The sequence below is a fragment of the Dermacentor silvarum genome, chromosome 2, assembly GCF_013339745.2.
Source record: "Dermacentor silvarum isolate Dsil-2018 chromosome 2, BIME_Dsil_1.4, whole genome shotgun sequence".
NCBI classification, from domain to species: domain Eukaryota; kingdom Metazoa; phylum Arthropoda; class Arachnida; order Ixodida; family Ixodidae; genus Dermacentor; species Dermacentor silvarum.
In genome coordinates this window covers 139,504,559-139,513,296 of record NC_051155.1, presented here as the reverse complement: position 1 = coordinate 139,513,296, position 8,738 = coordinate 139,504,559, and positions in this window count along the sequence as shown.

Sequence of the window (8,738 nt, the reverse complement as noted above, 5' to 3'; positions counted from 1 at the left end):
CTGGGCGTTGCTTTCACCCGTCGCTACGCACACCTCATCGGCCAGTCGAGCAGCCCTGATTGTGAGCACTGCCAGAAGCCTGAAACGCTGGAACACGTATTGTGCGATTGCCCGGCATATATGTTGAAGCGAAGGACGTTGGAAAGTTCTCTAGCCAGCGTTGGCAGGCAACCACGGTCGGAGGACGCTATCCTCAACCCATGGCCTGACACTGCAACTTCAATGCGGGCAACTAAAGCACTGTTGAAGCTTCTGCAGGACAAGAAGTTAGATGAGCGGCTCTAGCAGGGCCACCGTCGAATGTACATAAGCACTCACCACTCCTCTTATCATCATCATCATCCATCCCAGTACTTTCACACCCCTCCCCTCTTCCCCAGTGCAGAGTAGTAGACTAGAGCACACGAACTCAGGTCGACCTCTCTGTCTTTCCTATCAGTGACATCTATCTACATAATAGTAAAACATATCATTTTACAAGCTGTTATAACTTGTAATGCTACTGATGTTATGGAAGAACGAACCATTGTGACAGACGAAGCGCTGCGCTAGCCAGACGTTTTCTTTTTTTTCATGGTATTTTTTACGAATGTAAAACGTACGTGCGTAAGGTATTTAATATACTTTCACGCTGTCTTGGCTCTCCGAGAAAGATACCAATCCGAAGCCACAATATCCTGGCATTCGCATGCGTGTGACAACATGGTATATAGCGCCAGTTTCCCTTTAGGTATAAATTTAGGAAACTATGCATACACTTATATTCCGGGGACTACATAGTACACATCACTGCTTTCTCTCTGTCGGCCTTTTTAGGCCTTTCTAATCTCAGCTTTCTCTTCGTGCTCAGGATTAGAGCTGATTTGCGCTGTCGCTGCTCATTGCGCAGTGACCTTGATCGCGACCGACCAAGGTCGACCAACCGATCGACCCCGGAAACTGCGTGAAGTACCCTAAGAATGCTAATCGCATTGATAAACGTTCCGTCGCCTTCACGCACAAGCTAAACAGAAGGGTAAACAAATTAGTCTTGATCCAGCGCACTGCTGCTGCTGCGTGTGATTTTTATATCCAAGTACGCACAAGAAACTGCTAACGTTCTCCCATCGCACGGCGAGTTTTGTGTCACGTGGCTTCGTGATAACGCACATGGTGTAAATGCTCATTTTCTGCAACATGTTTTGCAGCATAACGATTTACATTCCTGTCGACGCGAGGCCCCCCACCGCGCGACCCACGCGACTGCGGATACCACAGTCTCCGGTATCGGCCCGCTTACTCAGCGAGAAATCTAAAAAGCAGACGCGCCAATCCACGGGGATGAATACATATAATGTTTTGCTTTAATGATAATAAACATTCTTGGGTTTCGCGTGCCAAAACCACTATCTGAGGCACATGTATAGTAGGGGACTTCCACATTGACTTCGACCACCTCTGAATCTTTACCGTGCACTCAATGCAGGGTACACGAGCGTTATTTTGCGTTTCGCCCCCATCTAAATGCGGCCTCCGTAGCCGGGAATCGAACCCGTGGACCTCGTGCTTAGCAGCTCAACCCAATAGCTACCAAGCCTTTAATAAAGGGTCCCTTTAATAAAGGAATCATGCGCTGGAAAATGGATAATTGTTGTAGGGTGAACATATTAAGCTATCGTTTGTTCTTTCTTTGCGGTCTCTTGCACCAGACTGGTGCCCGATGTTCAGGTATCAGCCACGCGCTAAACAGTTACGGTGCGGTCAGCAAACTTTCCACTTACCTGCCAACCAATCTCTGTCTCTCTATAACTCCATGGAGAACAAAATCGGTCGACCCTCCGTGGTGGCTTTGGTGTTGCCCTGCTAAGCCAGAGGTTGCGGGATCGAATCCCGGCCACGGCAGCCCCATTTCAATGGGGGCGAAATGCAAGAACACTCGTGTACCGTGCATTGGGTGCACGTTGAGGAACCCCAGGTGGACAAAATTAATCCGTAGTCCTCCACATCGGCGTGCCTCATAATCAGATCGTCGTTTTGGTACTAAGACCCCAGAATTTTATTTAAACTAAAAACAAAACCGGTCACCGGCATACCTGTAGGGGTGGTAGAAGTCACTATACGGGGCAATCATTTTTACGTGTTACTGATTTTTTTTTTTTAAATCACCCGTTCCAGATAGTAGAATTCTTGTCCTTGGGCTGGATTATTATATGAGACGGACATTACTAGCCTGAGAAATTGAAACATATATCCAACTAATCAACTAAAATCCACTAATTACCTTCTTAATTAACTACTCATGTTGCAATTTACAAAATGTAGCCGGTGAGATTGCAAGACGTATCCATTTGAAATTAATTTCCACAAGGACATCAGTTTAGAAATATTATTTCTCAAAGTGCAGGACAAAATACATGGCGTTCCAGTTAATTTTGTGCTTCAATGCATACAAAATCGTTTTGTTAAAAAAAGTAAGTGGAGCAACAGTGCATTTTTTACGGCGAGTTTGATGACGCCTATCTCCAAACTGGTGTCATTCAGGAAATTCATTCCAAGAGGATCATCATCATCAGCGTCAGCTTATATTTCAACGCGCGTTAAGGGCCCCGTGTCACAGAAAATCTGGTGTCGGCGTCGGCGTAAGCATCGGCGTCTGGCGGAAATAATCATGCCGAACCAGATCATCCCGAACCACATCGACCGGGCGGGCCCTTCGCGTTGCGCAAGGCGTTAGGGAACAAAAATTGAATTTCTCGAAGTAAAATCCGTTAGAAAAATCATAAAGTACGACTTAACCACAACCTACAGACGTGATAGCGTCGGATTGTAATTTGAATATACGAGAAAAAAGCCTGATAAGCAGCCAGGGATCTCTGAATGCTATCGCGTTCCACTCTTAAAGGCGATCGAAGCTTAAGCGTACTCCAATTCTGATGGTGTTTCGCTGCACTTTGGTTCTAGGCAACATAGAGTTTTTATGTCCACTGCAGGAGAAGGCCTCTCCCTGCGATCTCCAATTACCTCTGCCTTGCGCTAGCTGAGTCGCCCCCAACTTGCAAATGCAAATTTCCTAATTTCATCACCCCACCTAATTTTCTGCCGTCCTCGACTGCACTTCCCTTCCCTTCGCACCCATTCTGTAACTCTAATGGTCCACCAGTTATCTACCCTACGCATTACATGGCCTGCCCAGCTCCATATTTATTTCTTTTAATGTCAACTAGAATATCGGCTATCCCCAGTTTGCTCTCTCGTCCACACCGCTCTCTCTCTGTCTCTTAACGCTCCGACCAACATTTTAGTGCGAAAAAACTACTAGCCTGCCAACCTGGGTTTCGCCTCTGTCTGTGTGAAGCCACTTCATACAGCTCCGCGCGTTCACGCGAAGAGGATGCGCCCGCGCTTTTCTCGGGGACGGCCTGTGCAATCCTCCTCCTCCTGTGCCCTCAGAGTAACCCCGTATGCATTATGCAACCTAGTGTACGTCACTATGCGTATCGTGTGTGCAATTAACCAACAGCTTAACAACTACATCGCGACTGCAAAACATTTAACTAGCAACAGTTCAATCAACGGCCTAGCAATGCCCAACTTGGTGCAAGAAAATAACTAATTTGGTCCTCAAAACTGTGCTTTCGCAAGATATTCCGTGGTTGGCGCAACCAAATCGTCTCTGAATTTTTTTTTTTTTTTTTGTCATCGCTCTTTGCACTGTCCTTAACTTGTTATCGAGCTTCTTTGTTAACCTCCACGTTGTGCCCCATTTGTTAGCACCGGTAGGATGCAATGATTGTACACTTTTCTTTTCAACTAAACGTTTCTTTTCAGTGACATTGAAAAGCTCCCAGCCATGATTTGACAATGCCGGCCGTATGCACTCCAACCCATTTTTATTCTTCTGTAAATTTCCATGCCATGATCAGGGTCTCCTGTGAGTAATTTATCTCGATAAACATACGCCTGCACATACTCTAGGGGCGATCATGAATTCTTGTTCCCTCATCAGGCTATTGAACATTACCTTTGTCTTCTGCATATTAATATTCAACCTCAATCATTTGTTGCAATGCATCCCCACGATTTGTGAACAGGACAATGTCATCTGCAAAGCTAAGATTGTTGGGATATTCGCCGTCGATCCTACTTCTTAAGCCTTCCCAGTCTAATAACTTGAGTACTTCTATGTATGTCGTGAATAGCATTGGAGCGATTGTCTCTCTTTACCTGATCCCTTTCTTGACAGGTAACTTTCTACTTTTCTTGTGGAGAACCATGGTAGCTGTGGAATCTTTGTAGATATTTCCTAAGATATTCACGTATGCCTCCTGTACTCATTGATTACGCAATGCCTCTATGACTGCTGGTATCTCTCTGAATCAAATGCCCTTTCATAACCTATAAAAGCCATATAGAGAGGTTGGTTGTACTCCGCAGATTTCTCAATTACCTGATTGATGACATGGATGTGATCCATAGTGGAATATCCATTCCTGAATTACAAGTCAATACACCTTGCAATAACACAGGTTACAATTCGTGAATTGCAATGTGTGTTGTAAAGTAAATAACTAAGAAGTTAATTAGTGATTTTTTAATTAGTTCTAAATGTGTTTCGATTTCTGATTTCCTGCATAGGCTTTCACGTCTACGAGGCGCCCGCGAGTCTCCAGCTCACTGCCGGCTCAGCCGTCGTTGGCCGTGGAGAGAGAGAGAGAGAGTGCGTCGCTAATGCGCTCTAATGAGCCTGACCGTGGAGTGGGACGGAGTCCCACGCTCTCCTATGCAGGAACCCCTGCTCGAGGCTCGAGTTGCTCCAGACTGGGACCCGCGCGAGCCAGACGCTCTGAGCTGACCTCTGCCGGCCGGCCTGCGCAGATTTGGAGCGCGTTGCACCCTCCTCCCGCGGACGTGCGTGGCTGTTGCGGTGGGCGCGCTACGGACTGACTCGTATTCCCGGTCTTCTCCTTCCTGCTCGGACAGCTAATGAACAGCTTCCGCGAGTCCCTTCCGGGACACAGAACGACGGATGTGACAACAGGCAGGCAATGCGATCTTCCGTGAACTGTCACTTTCGGAGGCGAGGGACATGTGCAGTGATCGAGACGGTGCATGGGATTTCCGAAAGGAAGGCGGTAGTTTTGCATATATAGTGCGCGCTTCGAAAGGAAAAAAAAAAAATGTCAGGAAGCAACTGTTCCTGATGAAGACTATAGAGTTCTAAACACATGGAAAGTGTATATGCCTTTTGTACTCCATGTTTAAAAAGGAGATGTTGCTAAACTCTGTATTACCTGGTTTGCGCGCAAAAAAAAGGAAAAACAAACAAAATATACAGGCAGTTGTTGTCGTCGTCAGCGTTATTATTATTATTATTATTATTATTATTATTATTATTATTATTATTATTATTATTATTATTATTATTATTATTATTATTATTATTATTATTATTATTATTATTATTATTATTATTATTATTATGTATGCGTGCGCCAGCCCTCAGACCTTACGGTTGTTCCTGAGCACGTTAAATAAACATGATTGATTGATTGATTGATTGATTAATTGATCATTATAAAATTCGAATACTCGTCGCTCGTCTGGAATGGCGCCATTTATAGAACCAACAGTGACATTATAGATCGGGTCCGGAAAAAGTTTATACGCATATATCATCACTGCTTGGCTAACACGGACACTGAACCTTGTTCTAGCACTGTTGGATTATTGACACTGCCCTTACTTCGCTGCCGACGTAATCGCGCTGACCTTCGATCTGTTTCTTTTCGAACTATACTTCACGGTATGCTCACCTGTCCCGAACTCCTCAGTTATATCACGTTTCGTATTCTGGGCTGCCATCATCCAGCCACCACGGGAATGATAGGGATCCCGTACATGGATTTGTCTTATCTTCGGGCGCGTGGATTCAGACATTCTTGTGGCTTCATTTGTTAAGCGTTATCTGGGCATAAATTGCAGAAAGATGGCAAAGCAATTTATACTTTCTTAATGCAGAAGGTAATAAGACTCTGCAAGCGCGCATAATCGCTGCTAATTCCAGTGGTTCCGCTTGTCCATCCGTCCGTGGCGTAGTGGTTTCAATGTCGGGCTTCTGTGCTGCATGAAGCTCCTGTGTTCAGATCCTGCCGTAGGACAATTTCAATAATTCTTATTTAATTATTTATATCGCCGTACTTTCTTAAAAATGGTCACTTCGCAAAGTCTCGAAGCCAATTAAAGCCAGAAGGACAAAGTTTAGGCAAATCCATGCATTCCCATGCTGCCCGAACTGATCTGCTTGCAGCTACACCTAGCGTCACAGTTCTATCTAGTAATTGTATGAAACTCTATGGGTATTTGCATTTCGGTATGGGTTAACTTGTGAATGGCATAAGCGTAAAGACTGAACGAGAAAGAAACCTGTGACCTACGAGGTGGCGCAAACATAAACATTGCGTACGATTACTCGTTGAATAGGATGAAAATAAACACGATTGTACGCATCAAGTTAACACAAAAAGCTCTCACATGACTTCCGGTTTCACAATCTAAAGTTCTCCGCTAAATTTAGCGGGCAACTGAGAGAGTAGCAGTTGCAATAGCCTGCCAATATGCAAGGCCCTCCAGATGTCACTAATTTCGCTACGCAAATAAAGAACGCTATTTTAAGGCGATAGAATTATAGGCGAACTTCACCCACTTTGGAGGTATCTAACAAAAAATATGGGCCGATCCCGAAGGCAGCACAGTCTAACCCAGCTTCTCCAAGCGTTAGCTGTCACGAGGGAGGAATTCGAGAAATTATCGCACGACACTAATTTCTTGTTTTTTATTTTTTTATTGGCTTGTTTCAAGCACAATCCCTCCTGCTCAGTGACTGGTTCACAAATTCTTGTGCATGTTATGGCATTTGGAAACTGTACAAATTCAACCAGTGCATGGTAAGTTTCTTCATGTTTTACTGAGAACCGCGTCGTCGCACGGCTCGAGCATAGCATCTTTCCGGTAATCTTTAGGCATTCTAAATAAGAACGCGTTTACATGTTTGGTGTGTTTTTCTAGTTTGTGACTCTCGCAATATTCAGCTCAACACGCTCTCGCGACATAGCAGCATTTACTTCTTTAATCTCCGCTCACAAACGCCGCAGTTATAGGGACGTGATCTCATTTCTTCAAAACGCGCTTAGAAATCGTAAACGTCTGCACAAGACGGAGAAAACGACACGTTATGTACGCAGACGCGAGAAAGATATGACTCAAGTCCCGCAAACACATCGCCGCGCCTTCGTCATATTCCGACTCGCTATTGCTGCGCTTCTTATCTCTCGGTTTCCCTCTCCTCCTCTCTATCTGTGCGTCGTTTCGCGCCAGCCTCGCGCTGCAGCAAAACCGTCAACCTCTCGGCTACTTTCTTTCGCCATGGCCTTCTTCTGTTGAACGTTTCCCAATATTTGCTTTCTTTGAAATGAGCGCTCGCACCGGCGGTACACATCCCCCCCCCCCCCCCCTCCTCTCCTCGCTCTCTTCTTCGCCGGTCCGTAATCGCGTCTCAAGTAACACCGGCAGCTGAAAGCCTTTGGCCGCGCCTCCGGTCCCTCGACCTCCGTCGGCGATGATGACTTCCCCCGCAGAGAAGATCGGATTTCCTCCTGCCGCGCGAAGTTTGAGTGGGGGGGAGCCGACGGCGACGATGTGCGCGCCGCCTTAATCCAGCCTCGCTCCCCCGAGGGAGAGAGCGCGCTCACGCCCGGAGATCTTCGTGCTCGTCGTCGTCGTCGTTCTTGTAGGCGTCGTCCTTGCTGGCCCCGGAGACTGCGGCTGTAGTACGTGCGCAGCGGCAAAAGCGACCTCGTCGTGGCAGCTCGGCCGCGGTCTTTGTCATCCGCGGCAGTGTCGTTTGGTGACCGGTTCTTTCTCTCGGTGGCGCCAAAGCAAAAAACTGCCTGCCGTCTTCTCGATAACTCGGCGGCCTTTTGAAACCAATTTTGAGACACTGGTTACTTTAGCGCTTCTCTGTACACCTTCTACCGCTGCGAATTTTTCCTTGCGTGTAATTCCTGCGCGCGTTTGCTTGTGTATGTCTGGTCTGTATATCTGTATGTCAGTGTGTGTGTGTGTGTGTGTGTATACGTGCGTGTGTCGGTATGTCAGTGCGTGCGTGCGTATGTGTGTGTATGTGTGTGTGTGTGGGGAGGGGGGGGAGGGGGGGCAGTTGAAATGCGAACATGGGGTTCGTTTGTTAGTCCTTTCGCCAATTCACACAATGTTGTCGTTGTGAAGCCTACACCATTTTCGCCGACCGGACAAGTAACGGTGTGAGGCCGTGCTCTCGAATTATTGACTTATTACTTGCGAAAGGTGTTCTGCTTTGAAGTATCTTGTTCGCGATTCATTTGTCAATTACACTGTTCACGCATATATGCTTATGTCCAAGTGTTTGTGGCGTGTGAGCGACCTATAGGCGCATGTGCATTCGTAGCTGTTCTTGTGTTCGAGTTTTGCGCGTCCGTGTGCACTATAGCGCTGGAAATATAGCATCGGTCGTTGGAAAGCCTACAACTGTATCGCGATTGCGCTTAGCAGCAAATTATTGTTCTTACAAGCAACAATCCCGGCCTTTATAATGCCTCGCGATACAGGTCATCCAGGTACAGCGCTTTTTTTTTTTTTTTTCAAAATAGACAGGACTGCGAGACAGGTTGTGATGGTGGTTGTGAAAACAAGGCCCACATGAAAGCCTGAAGCGACAGATACGA